The 14,130-nt window shown below is 34.4% G+C and overlaps 1 protein-coding gene across 1 annotated transcript in view; it reads left to right on the top strand.

Moving 5' to 3' along the window:
• Positions 1-14,130, top strand: part of CARPB (Carbonic anhydrase-related protein B) — a 424,717-nt gene that overhangs the window by 93,409 nt on the left and 317,178 nt on the right. The gene's annotated exons all lie outside the window — the stretch shown is intronic.

Raw genomic sequence — 14,130 nt, 5'->3', positions numbered from 1 at the left:
AATTTCATTGAATGACTTAAATACTGATAGTGGGAAATTTAAGAAAAAAATTAAGTGGTTAAATTTTATATAATTTAAGTGACAAAATGGATTTTAAAGGGAATATGATGTGCACGGTAGAATAGGGAAAGGGAATGTGGCATGTCAATACAAAAAACTAGGCTTGCAAACAGAACCATAAAACAGCCAGTTTATTAGATCTGGTTAGTAACTTCTCTGCCGTTAACATTTTAAGTTTTAAGCAGCAGAAAACTATGAATATGAACCTAGATCATACACACCCTGAACGAACCAAAGGCACTCTACGAGGTGTTGATTTATGTAGATTTGGAATTACTGTGGGAGCTGAAAATTCAAATTTTGAGAAATGTATATTCACGTCATTGACTCACAATACTTTAAAATTCGATTTTACTGGGAAATTGGATCACATTCTAAATCGATTTATGCATGTCCGTCTGTCTGTAGAAGACGTATGCATTTTACTTTGGTAAGGAATAAGTATACCAAGTTATATGGAAATCGGTCCAGATTTGAGTATAGCTCCTATATTTTTATGCACAAATCACACTATTTCTGTCCAATTTGGATGAAATTTTAAATAAATGACCGAGTTTGTTCTAGAAATAAGTCTGTCAAATTATAATAAAATCAGTACAGATTTGGATATAGGTCTTATAAATAAATTTTCAGGCATTTAATGCACAAAACACGCCGAGTATGAGGGAATTTGGCCTAGAGAGACGTTTGCCTAATTTTATGGAAATCTGTTCAGCTTTAAATAGCTTCCATAAATATTTTGGGAAATATTGATTAAATTTTGGGATTTGGTCAAGAAATGAGTTTGCGAAATTATATTGAATCACTTTAGATTTAATCTTGGTTTAGAAGATGCACTAGGTTGGTTTTAAAAAATCGATGTCGGATTTTTATACCCTTAGCATTTATGCTAAGGAGGGTATATCACGAATATTGTCAATTATTTCATATTCCACTTCAGAATAAAAGAATACATTTTTTTTCGCGCAATATCAAAGATTTTTGTTATATAGGTTAAGAAAAAATTTCCCAGTACGAATCAGGTCGGGAGCCAATTTTTGGTTGTTGCGGACAAAAGTTATGGCGGTTTTATGTCGGTTTTTTAAAAAGAAAATATTATAAAAGCGCTAACTATTTTAATGAGCACAGTTGTTACTAAAAATTTCTCTAGAAGTGACATCAGCGAGTAGATTGCATAATACATGTAAAATTTTATTCAGAATTCACAGAGTGTACATAAAATTGATTATTGAATATAAGTCAATTTTTTTCAAAATAGAGGCCCATTTACCGGTCATAAAATTACATAAAAATTTGTTGTGGAACAAAACATCACGGCTAATCAAATGAGACTAAAATCATACAGATTGGTGTTATAGTTTCGATGTTAGCACATATTTTGGTAAAAAAAAAGTAATAAAATATTTTTTCACAAGCATTATGTAGTTGAAAATATTGGAAAAATCTGTAGGAATACGTCCATCAGTTTGCTTAAATCTTCCAATAAAATAGACGGATTTTGTTTATAGACATTCATTTTAAAGCTTTCCCATTGAGGAAGATAATTGAGTTGCGGAGGATATATCTCAAGGCTTCTGAAATGGAAATAGAGGTCAAATAACCCATTTTAATTTATATGCATTTTAAAATACATGAAAATCGCGCAATTATCATTTTGTCCGCATGTGATTTTCATGTACAGCAAAACCAAATTTTTTATGTTGTATATATTTTTCGAAATGTAATTTGGAGGCTAATATGTAGCATTGACTGTATCTTAGCATTAAAAAACCTATAAAATATCGCTAATTTGCGCAAAGTGCATACAATTTTTGTCCGCATATATCTATCTCAAGGCGATCAATCACACACCATTTTTTGGGATAAAATGAATGTAGCTCCCTTTTCAGTGAAGTTTTCAAATCTCTCTTTCCGCTTAAACAAAGATGTTGCACTAGTTTTTTCATTGCAGTGGAAACGACCCGCAGAAAACGCGATAAAATACGTGATATTAAAAAAAAAATTATAGGTGATTTTTCAACTTTGGAATTTCTTGTTATTGGATTTATGATTTATTGGATCCGGAACGTAAAAACCCAAAATGTGCAATGGAGTACGAGGTATTCCAATGACAATTACAAATATTAGACCCGAAAAAAATGATTTTTAGAAAAATGTTCGCACAAAATTTCCGCATTTTAATGCAGATTTCTAATAAGCTGTGTAGACTACATTCACGACACATATATCAAATAACTCAGAATCGCGAGTTCTACAATCCTATATATGACTTTTTGAAAAACCTGTTTGCGGAATGAAATTAGAAGTGAATTTCAAAGAACACTGTAAATGTGGCTTCAAAATATCAGCATCATTTAATGGTAGAAGCAGATCAAATTTTGAAAAGAAATTCATTAGTGAGATTATCCTTATTTAATTGGCTTCTACTTTTACTTTGACAGGAAAATCGTGAGAAGTGGGGTTTACTCACAAATCGACAGAAAACAAAAAGAGACACGTTGGTTTCAACTCGTTTTTACCCATTTTTATGTCGATTGAGCAATGCCCGTCCGTCTGTCTGGCTGGCTGGAACGCACGATAACTCTCGAACGGATAAACCGATTCGATTAAAATTTTGGCTTTCTTAATATTTTACCCAAACATAGTTTATGTTCGAAGATGGGCTATATCGGTCCACTCCTTCCAGTACCTCCCCCACAAATTTTCGAAAATTTGTTCGGACAATTTGTGCGAACCATAACACTTAACGGGAGCAACCCATTTGGTCCATACTTTGCCCATCGTGAAATGTGTACCAGACTTAAATAAAGTTTCAATATGGACTCAATCGGTCCACGCCTTCGGGTACCTCCCACACAAAATTTCGGAAAAGTTCAGTTTAGGGCCATCTCTCGAATCGCTTTGATTTTTGTTTTAGCAACTTGTATTCACTGCTCTCCATACGACGGTAGGGCCAGTCCATACTTCCTGAGAAAATAGGCTGAATGTTGCAAAAAATCCCCTACGACACCGTGTGAGGTTGTTGGAGCGCAAGATAACTCTCTAACGGATCTGCCGATTCGGTCCAAAATTTGGCCTTTGTAATATTTTGTGCAAACTCAGTTTAATTTCGAAGATAACCCATATCGGTCCAGTCCTTCAGGTACCTCCCCCACAAAAGTTCAAAAATGTTCGGAATAATTGTGCACACGACAACTCTTGATGGGAGTGACCGATTTGGTCCATACTTTACACATCCTAAATATCTACCAGATATAGATCAGGTTCGACTATGGATTATATTTGTCCACTACTTCGTGTACCTCCCACACAAAATTTTAGATAAATTCACTTTAAGACCAGCTCTCGAATCACTTTGATTTTTGTTGAAGCAACTTGCATTCGCTGCCTCAATTATGGCAGTAAAAGTTTTTTCAGGGGTAAGTCCATACTTCTTGAGAAAACAGCCCGAAAGTTGTAAAAAAAACCCTATGTCACTATATGCTCGAACCGAACATATTACCGAATATAGCTATATTATGTTTTTCGCAGGCTAGTGTGATAAAAAAGCCCTATCCCTATCCCCGCAAATTTTTGAGCTTTAATCCTATACATACGTTTGTCGGTGCATACGGCCAAAATTCTGAAAACCGAAATCGCTAAAATCACTTCTCATAAGGTTAGAACTGTATACAACATCATATAACGCACCGAGATAGAAGACAGGCTTAAACTAAAGGTGTTACATGGCAGGCCCAAAATAGCAACCCCACGAATTGACAGAAGAATGATTAAATAAATTGACCAAAGACCCCAAAGCAGCATCAAAAAATTGATTTTTTTTTTAAACTTTGGAGTAAGTGTGCCACATGGAAAAGTCAGAAAAGTTCTACTCAATAACTAGGTAAAAACCATTGCCCTTCCAGCACAATATTTAGAGACTATTCAAACTCGTTACAGAAAAATGTTCACGCCATCTTTTGTATTGGGATGATGAAAGTATTGCGAAAACCCCTTACAGCCATAGAAAACATACATTTATTACATACCGTAAAGTTCGGAAAACTGTCTGTTATGGTTTGTGGTTGTATATCAAGCACTGACGTTTGTAATATCCAAATTTTGGAGGAAACAATGACAGCGAGGTTTATTTAGATGTTTTAAAAAATGACTTAACTAACAGCTTCAAAAAATTTGGGTCTGTTGACCAAGAAAATTTAAACAAATTGCAATATAAGTACTACCAACACAACGACACTATGCATAAATCTTATTCATGAAGGGCTTGATGTTATACAACTGCATTAAAGTCATTGACACTGCTAGATATAAACCCCATCGATAATTCACCTGGAGAAAAAAAGTCTGGAATATGTCGCCCATTAACAGGATGAACTAATTTAGCTGTTATTGATGCCTAATGTGGACATACGAAATAGTAGAACCAACTTTTCGAAAAATACCGCGAAAGACTTAATTTTAATAAAATTTTTAGTGAAATTTTCTACTTTTTTATTTTATTTTGTTTTATTTTTTATTAATAAACATGTGTAAGAATTAAACGGTTAACAAAAATAATAACACTGTGATACAAAATTTGACAAAAAATGTTTGCAGGTGCTCTGATGCATAAATTCGGTTTTGTGGGAGTCCATAGAAGACGAAAATACCTTTGGTTTCTTTGGGTCACTTTGGTTTTTGGTTTTATAACGATAAGTGTAGCGAAAAATAGGCTTTCTTGGATTTTCAACTTTAAACGAACATTACTTCTTTTCTCCACAACCGATTTGCACACCTTACTTTTCACTATGAAGGGGAGAATAATGTCTTTCGAATAAGCCATCGGTTAACAAATGGCTAAGTAATAGTGGTTTACATGTGACAAAAACCCATTAAAAAACAGTGACATGTTTTTCCTTGTGCTCTAGGCTCCGTAAACGATACCTAACATAACGATACCTAACCTAATTATTTACCGTTAGCAAGTAGGAAATTTAGTTGGCTTTCCAAAGCGGGAAAAGCCAACGAAATCGGTTGAAAAATGAATGCGCTATGTCATTTTTTGTGTTTCAATTTTTTGTTTTTTTTTTCATATTTTCCTTTATAAAAGATTGGAACCTTGTACGTAATTGTTAAGCAAAATAATCACAATTAGAATCATACATGCTAAGGTACCAATCTTTTATAAAGGAAAATATGAAAAAAAACCAAAAAGTTGAAACACAAAAAATGACATATTCATTTTTCAACCGATTTCGTTGGTTTCTCCTATCATAGAAAGCCAACTAAATTTCCTACTTGCTAACAGTAAATAATTGTACTCTGTTAGGTATCGTTTACGCAGCCTAGAGCACAAGGAAAAACATTTTACTGTTTTTAATTCGTTTTTGTCACACACAAATCACTATTACTTAGACACTTGTTAATCGATTTAAAAAATCAATCGCTTGTTCGAAAGACAATATTCTCCCCTTTCCAATAAATGATAGAGTGTGAAAATCGGTTGTGGAAAAAAGAAGTAATGTCCGTTTAAAGTTGAAAATCCAAGAAAGCCAATTTTTCACTACATTTACCGTTATAAAATCAAAAACCGAAGTGACCCAAAGAAACCAAAGGTATTTTCGTCTTCTATGGACTCGTACAAAACCGAATTTATGCATTAGAACCCCTGCAAATTTTCACTGTAGCACAGTGTAATGATATTTATACCAATAAAATTATGTTTTATTTGATATTTTGTAATAATTTTGGTTTTGCAATAATTAAGTTGACTAACTGTATCTTCACGTCATTGACGCACAGTAATCCAGTATTCGATTTTAATAGGAAATTGGATCACATATTAAATCGATTTATGCATGACCGTCCGTCTGACGAAGACGAATGCTTTTTACTTTGATAAGAAATAAGTATACCAAATTATATGGGAATCGGTCCAGATAAAGGTATACCTCCTATATTTTTATGAAAAATTACACTATTTCTATCCAATTTGGATGAAATTTTAAATAAATGACCGAGTTTGTTCAAGAAATAAGTCTTTCAAAATATAATGAAATCAGTACAGATTTGGATATCGGCCCTGTCAATACATTTTCGGCCGTTTTGAGCTATTTGATGAGTGAATTTGGCCTAGAGAGACGTTTTCCAAATATTATGAAAATCTGTCCAGTTTTAAATAGCTTCCATATATACTTTCGAAAATATTGAATAAATTTGGAATTTGGTCAAGAAATGAGTTTGCGAGATTATATTGAATCACTTTAGATTTAATCTTGGTTTAGACGATGCACTAGGTTGGTTTTAAAAAATCGATGTCGGATTTTATACCCTCAGCATTTATGCTAATGAGGGTATATGGCAAAAACCGAAAATGTTTTACAATCGATGAATCGGAGTTTCACCCATTCAAAATTCGCGAACTGTAACATATTCTATATAGTATGACTGAAATTATTTAAAATTAAGTGTTTTAGGAAGAATCCCATAAGGTCGACCATTAAAATTCATTTACGTGGAACCTGTGTTGGCATCAATGTAGAAAAATAGATAAAAATGGGTTGAAACCAACAAGTTTTTTATGCTCCCATCCGATTTCTGGCTTAACCTTACATTTTATAGACATATGCCCAAAGAAAGACTCAAAGAATACTTCATGGGCAATATGATACTACCGTATCATTTTTCGATATATCCACTGCATCCACCTAAAATTGATGCTGATATTTTGAAGCCGGAATTTCGGGGTTTTTTGATTTTTTTTTAATAATTTGGACGCGCAACAAGATAATATTCAAAACACATAATAGGATTATAGAACTCGTGATTTTACGTCGTTTAAAGCATTTCTCATGAGTGTGCTCGTTACAGCATCCTAGTAATTGGAGCTTAAAGGCCAATATTTGATGCGTGAATTTTTTTAAAAAACCTATTTTTTGCGTTTAAATTTTATAAGTGTCATTCAATTTTCTTTGAGACCTTACGCGATAGAATCCATCCGCTAAAAATGCGGATATTGATACCATGGAAATACGAAAATCGGCAAAAATTTATTTTGACAAATCGGCGTATTAAACCACGATTTTCTTTAACATTTTTTACATAACTGGAATCCTTTATACGCGATTATATTATGTGCGAAAACGCGTGTCATAAATTACAGAGATTCGCGAGTAATATCGGTTTTTTACCAAAAATATAATGTGGAGGCACATCCGCGGTTCTTGAAGAATCTGTTTGAAATATGTGTATATAGACGTATTTTTCATTAGTGCTACTGAAACCGGATGCGCATCAAAATCGTATGCAAATTGCGCTATTTTACCCACTTTAAGGTTTTTTTGCATTGTGTGATGCAACTGGCTGCACATTTTGACCGCTGAGTGAAACATCGAAATATACATAAATATTGAAAGAGATTGATTCGCTCTATCCAAAAACGGATGCGCATCAACTGATTTTAACTAATTCGCGAATAATAGGCTTTTTAATTTTCACATTTTTTGAATGATTGTAATTTCAATATTACTCTTAATTTTCTATCCTTATAAGTTATCACAGTAACAAATAAGCTTTCACGATAGTAAACCATATTTCTTGATGAAGTTTTAGCAGTAAACATTCATTATTGTATGGGAATTTAGCGAAATAGTTGGAGATCTCCCAAATATTTTTTTCTAATTTTTTGAATCAAACCAAAAAATATAGTTGCGACAATATTTTGCAACAATAAGTTTTTCTCTTATGTACCCAATCTCTATAAATTTGGTATCATATTTTTCTCCGCATATATTTTTTAAATTATTTTTTGAGGGTTTGTAGGGACTCTGGGACAGGATAATTTGGATTTACTTCAAATTTTGTTTGTTATTTGTTGATTTTCCGCAAAAATAATAATAAATTTAATAACTATTTAAATATCTGCGAATAGATATGGAATGCTGTTAACGATTTATGCATACATTTTTTCATAAAAACAAAAAAGATATTTTTAAATATTTTTCTTTATATGAGAATAAAAACCACTATAACCTTTGCGCCATCGGCCAATTTTATGAACGCGAACGGATTTGAATCCGACATATTTTTCCTTAACGTCTATTCCAAACATCGTAGATGTGCTCGCAAAAATTTTTTTAAATTTTTTCAAATGGAATTGAAAGAGAAATTTGGTTTTTCCATTTATATTTTCGAAAATATTGAAGTATGTTTTTTATGCACCAAACATGCTACATTGGTCAATTTTTTATTAAATTTCTTATTTGGTCAAGAAATGAGTTTGCGAAATGATATTGAATCAGTTAAATTTAAACTTGGTTTATACTATTTTAAAAAATCGATGTCGAATTTTTTTATGCGTTAAGTTAAGTTTTAAGTTTTTAGATTTGTTAGATTTTAAGATTGCCAAATTTTGAATACAATTGGAATATGTTAACACGGACCACGTGTTACCCAAAAAAGTTGTCTGCTATATACTTTCTTTGAACTCGATGTGCGATTAGACATCAATGAATCATATGTAGCGTTTGGGACAAATCGGATACTCAAGTCCTAAGTTATCGGACATATTAGTCATTTTAGTTGGCGCCAGCAGGTTATTTTTAGAACTTTTGGGACATTATATCACGAAGTGTGGCCATTGTCTAAGGAAAAATGTTCGTAACAAGGTCAACCTGTTGCAAATAAATTGCAAAACGACGAAACACATGTCCTTAAACTGCACTTTTGCGGAATTTATTGTGAGAGCTCCCCAAAGGAATGTACCGATATAGTCTACAGTGCCCGAAATAAACATAGGTTCACATGAAAATTTTTAATTTTTTCATAATTCAGATGATTTTTGTTGGAATTTATAATTGTGTGGTTTGGTATTTTATTGCTACTCCTTTTAAGATATTTAAAATTATCCTTGCCTCTGACAACCACAGGCTTACCTCATTTTCCCCGCTAAAAATGTGGTTCTTGCAAAAGGTTTTAAAGTGTTGAATAAAACTGCAGTTTAAAAATAAATCGGCCACAACTACTTACCTAAATCACTCGTGGGACATTGACGATACAAAAAAAAAACAACGATTTGTAAAAACTTTAATTTTTATGAAGAAGATAGAGGACATCTTTAAAAAAAAATAAAACATGTGCCTTTGTGCGTACGACTAAAAATTAAGTTTACTTTACACATATTACTAAAAAACACAAATATCCCATACAAATTTAGGGTAGTGGATTTTGACACTGTCCGTTTAAACGGACACCCGATTCCGAAAAAACTATAAGTTTTAACAAAAAAAGTGATTAAGTTTTCAAAAAATAATCCTGGCGCTAAGTGGGTTAAGTAAGTAATGCACATGCTATGTTGTAGATTTCAAATACATGATATTTACATCAGCTTGAACATCAAATTTTGTACAAAAACTTAATTAGATTAAATTTACAATGATTTTTATAAATAGGTACTGAAGAATGCTTTGAAATATTTCCCAAAAGACAAATACTAATAAACTCATTTCCGAGTGTGTGTGTGAGTGAGTGTGATTAAACTAATTTCATTGTCCACAATCTAAAATCACCACAATGGAAGCTCCAATTCAAAGTTCATAGTCTGACATAATTAAATTTAAACAAAAATCTTGAAAAAGTAATTAGATTTGAGGCCTAAAGTAATTTTGAAATCTACTCCATGCAAGAGTATTGTTTTACAAAGTGCAACCAGCACAGAAACTAACCAACCAACCCATTCAACTTAACCATTATGAATTGTAATGAGAGCATAAAAGTGAAGCATTTCAACAAAACTTTGTAAAATTAAAACTAATTTGCATGCAACATTTAATTTGGAATATTTTGACAAGCCGCAGGCAGCCACAGACACTTTCAAATGTTGAATATGATAAATGAATGACAGAAGGCATTTGGCAAGATGAAATATTTGAAATGTGTAAGTCACGACAGTTAGTCAGTCAGTCTTGATAGACTATCATAATTATCCAAGTAGCTATTGAGGATACAAACACTTGCAAATCATTAAAAACCTACACTAGACCAGGCACTAGAAGACAATTCCTTTGGGTATTCTCATAAATGACAACAGAGACAGATAGACTTTGTGTGGCATTAATTTACTGTTGTGTAGCAATGCACACATCCATATTTATATTTGAAAGAAGCAACAATTTGTTGGAATGACTACATTTATCTATTTGTGTATGGTTGGTAAGAGCTACATATTCATATGCAAATTTACATGTATGTAGGTTACAGTTATACTTTCCAAGTGCATTCGTTTTGTAGGAAACACACACAATTAAATTGAATTATTGTTGTTAGTAAGTCACGGTCGACAGTGTGACACGGTATTTTGGGAATAAAATAATTTGGACAGGAAAATGGTCTTTGAGAATATAGAAATTGCTATATTGTTATGGTGTCCCATAGTTAATAGCAAATATTACTTATACGTTCGAAGCACCAAAAAGTTTCCAGTAAAATAAAATGAAAACAAGTAAAAAGTGTTAAGTTCTGCCGGGTCGAACTTTTTATACCCTCTACCATAAAATATTCTGTACAAATATGGAATAATGAGTTTTCTTTCTGTTACGAAAGTACAAATGCCCACAATTTTAGATGGAGAAGTTTTTTTATCACTGGGAACCCAAATACCTAATTTTAGCTAATATGGTCTGGTAAAAAAATATAAGTACCTGAAATAGGGAGGTACCGTTATTTGCTATACATGGGGGCTTTTGGTGGAGATGCTTGTTCATTACTCGGAGTCGCAAATGCCAAATTACAGCCAATTTAGGTCGCAATTGTAGACACTAATTTCCAAATACCTAAACACGTCAAAATACCTCCATGGTACCGATATATGGGAGTTTCCCAAACATGGATCTACAGTGCAGGTAAAAATAATAGCACCACCATATATATTTCAATAGCATTTTTATATTTCTCTTATTATTAAAATGATTTTATTGATACATCGTTGAAACTTCTTGGTGGAGTTATCCTCTTTGAGGAAAATAATGTATCCTGTATATAAGCACCTAATGTAATTTTATAAGATAAATAGTGCTGGCTACTAAACAGTTCTGCGGTAAAAATAATAGCATTGACCAAAAATGGTGAGATGTTCCGAAGAAACTACTCCACCTTTGAAGTAAGGCATGATTAAATACACAGTGCGCCTTAACCAACTTTAAATGAAAGGTGCTAACACGTAACGTAGGGGATGAAAGATACCAAGGAACGGCCCTGACTGGCTTTAACATGGCAAAGTCCAGGATTTATCTTGGTCCCTCTTTCATCTCAAGTGGACACTGACCTCCCCGTGGTGTCACCTGGGGAACTGCCTTTAATACCCGTTAAAGGTAGTGAGCTAACATGTGCCGCGCTTTCTCCCATAAGAACGTTAAAAACTTGTGTTTGGGCGTCGGGTTAGTAACCCTCCCCTAGAAAAAACAGCATACTATGGAAAAACGAAAGAAAAGAAAAACAACCCCCTCTAAAGTTGACGAACCCCGCAAACGTTTTAAGCACCATGATCTGCGAATCTGCACCTGGATTGTTCGCACCCTTTATAGAGAAGGTGCAGTTTACGCATTGGCAGATATACTTGAAAAGTACAAGTCCGACATTACTGCCATACAGGAAATACGATGGAATGGGAAAGGCGTCACAACAACACCTAAAGGTGACGCACTGCATTATAGCTGCCATGACATAAAGCATAAGTTTGGTTGCGCATGTGAGTTGGTCGTAGGTTAAAACACAGGGTCTACAGCTTCATACCAGTGAATGAACGACTTGGTACAATTCGAATAAAATCAAAATTCTTCAACATCAGCTTTATTTGCGCTAATGCTCCCGCTGAATACAAGGACGAACTGGCCAAAGATATATTTTATAAGCGCTTAGAAGAAACATATGACCGTTGCCTGCCCATGACATTAAAATTATTCTAGGCGATTTTAATGCCAAAATTGGAAAGGAAAATATCTTTGGACCAACTCACAGTGGATCCACCCATTGGCCAAAAATAAAAAAATGAATGTCAAAATTTTGGTACAACATCTGGCAACACTGACAGCTATGACATGGATCTTTTTAAATATATAATAGTTTTTGTTTCATTCGAACGCGAACTTCTCAAGGAAGCTTCAAAAGTCAGAACATTTGAGTAATATTTTTTTGTTGTGAATACAACCTAAATTTTAAGTGCAAGTAAATATATTCAAAATATCGCGAAACTAATACGTATAGCAAAATATTATAGTGGATTTTGAAGGAGGAGGTAATAGCTTAATTTTCATTAAAAAATAGTGTTATAGCGTGTTGTAAAATTCTAGTTAGCTGCATATTTTCTTAGTGTATTTTGTAATGCCAATTCGATCATATACTTAAATTTGACCTAAGGTTTTAGTCATGATGCCCACCAGTGCCCACCTCCAAAGTAGGTCATGGGTTTAAGATTATTAAGTATTAAAACCAGCTGCCATCTAGTGGCAGACTATAAATGGTGGGTCGCTCACTAAAGCTGCCCTAGAATAGGGTTTCTATGGATATATTAGCGTATAACTCAGTTATCTGACCACGTACATTAACATAATTGGCATCAGTGGCAAGATGAAGAAATCTTCTTCCAAACTTGTCTTACGTTGGCGGTACGTGCCTTCCAGGAAGAACGCTATAAGATCTATATTAAACATTTTACCAGTTTTCAGACAAAAATGTTGATTTTTTTAATCCACTAAATTGGTTGGATTTTATGTTGTTTTGGAGACGGTTTTGTTTCCCTAAGCCTATTTTTGCATCAAAAGATAATCGGGACCTTTGTTCATGTCATTTTGTATTAACAGCATAAAACAATTCTTACGGTATACCCCCTCCAGAGGGGAAAGGGGGGAGAATGCTACGCTCGTGGTTTCTTAAAACACTCTTTGCAGCAGCACAAAGCTGTAACTGGCGCATTGGCTTGATTTTTACACTCTAAATATTTTTGGCCACTTTCTCCATACAAGTGGATCCACTGTGCAACTGTTGGAAAATTCAGTCTCCAAAGTGAAACATCTGACAATGGTCTGAGGCTGATAGACTTGGCAGCGGCAAAAAACATGGTAGTTAGCAGCACCAGATTTCAACATCTCGAAATCCATAAGGACACCTGGCTGTTTCCAGATCAGAAAACAAGAAATCAAATTGATCACGTTGTGATAGATGGAAGACATTCATCGAGCGTGTTGGATGTGCGTTCGTTCCGAGGAGGAAACATAGACTCGAACCACTACCTTGTTGCAGCAAAGGTACGTACCAGATTAAACGTAGCAAACAAAGTGCGAACAGACACAACACGGAAGTTGGACATCGGTAAGCTGCAATCACAACAGATAGCAACAGCTTATTCCACTCAACTGGCCGAAATGCGTAATCAAAGCACCCCTCGTACCGATAACATATCAGGATAATGGCAGGACATTGCCCACTCCATGCAAACAGCCGCAAAATCAGTACTTGGATACCAGAGACCTCCACCAAGGAATCCATGGTATGATGAGGAGTGTCGTGCTGCTACCGAAGAGAAAAATGCAGCATATAGGGCTGCTTTACAATCAGTAGCAACGCGTAGCGCACGAGAGAGGTATCGGTAGAAAAGGAGAGAGGAGAAACGTCTTTTCCGCAGGAAAAAGAGAGAGATGGAAAAGCGGGAGTGTGAACAAATCGAGATAGGAGGAGAGTCAAGCATCAAAGTGATGGCTTTGGTACAGGCACATCCTCCTGTAGAGACCAGCAAAGTAATTTGGTAACTGATACAGATAGTGTGCTCAGGATATGGAAAGAACATTTTTCAAAATTGTTGGTATCCAATAGCAGCGATGACGACGAAGATACCACAGATCCAATCCTACAAGATCGTGTCAGGGATACTGTGCGAACGACTAAAGCCTATGGTCAACGAGATAATTGGACAATACCAATGCGGCTTTAGACCTGGCAAGTCCACCATTGACCAGATATTTACCCTGCGGCAAATCCTGGAGAAGACCCAAGAGATGCAGATCGACACCTACCACCTTTTTGTCGATTATAAAGCAGCCT

The sequence above is a fragment of the Musca autumnalis genome, unplaced genomic scaffold (assembly GCF_047663935.1).
Source record: "Musca autumnalis isolate F117 unplaced genomic scaffold, ASM4766393v1 scaffold_3, whole genome shotgun sequence".
In the NCBI taxonomy this organism is placed as follows: domain Eukaryota; kingdom Metazoa; phylum Arthropoda; class Insecta; order Diptera; family Muscidae; genus Musca; species Musca autumnalis.
The sequence above is the reverse complement of the archived record's forward strand: the minus strand, read 5'-3'. Positions and strand labels throughout refer to the sequence as shown.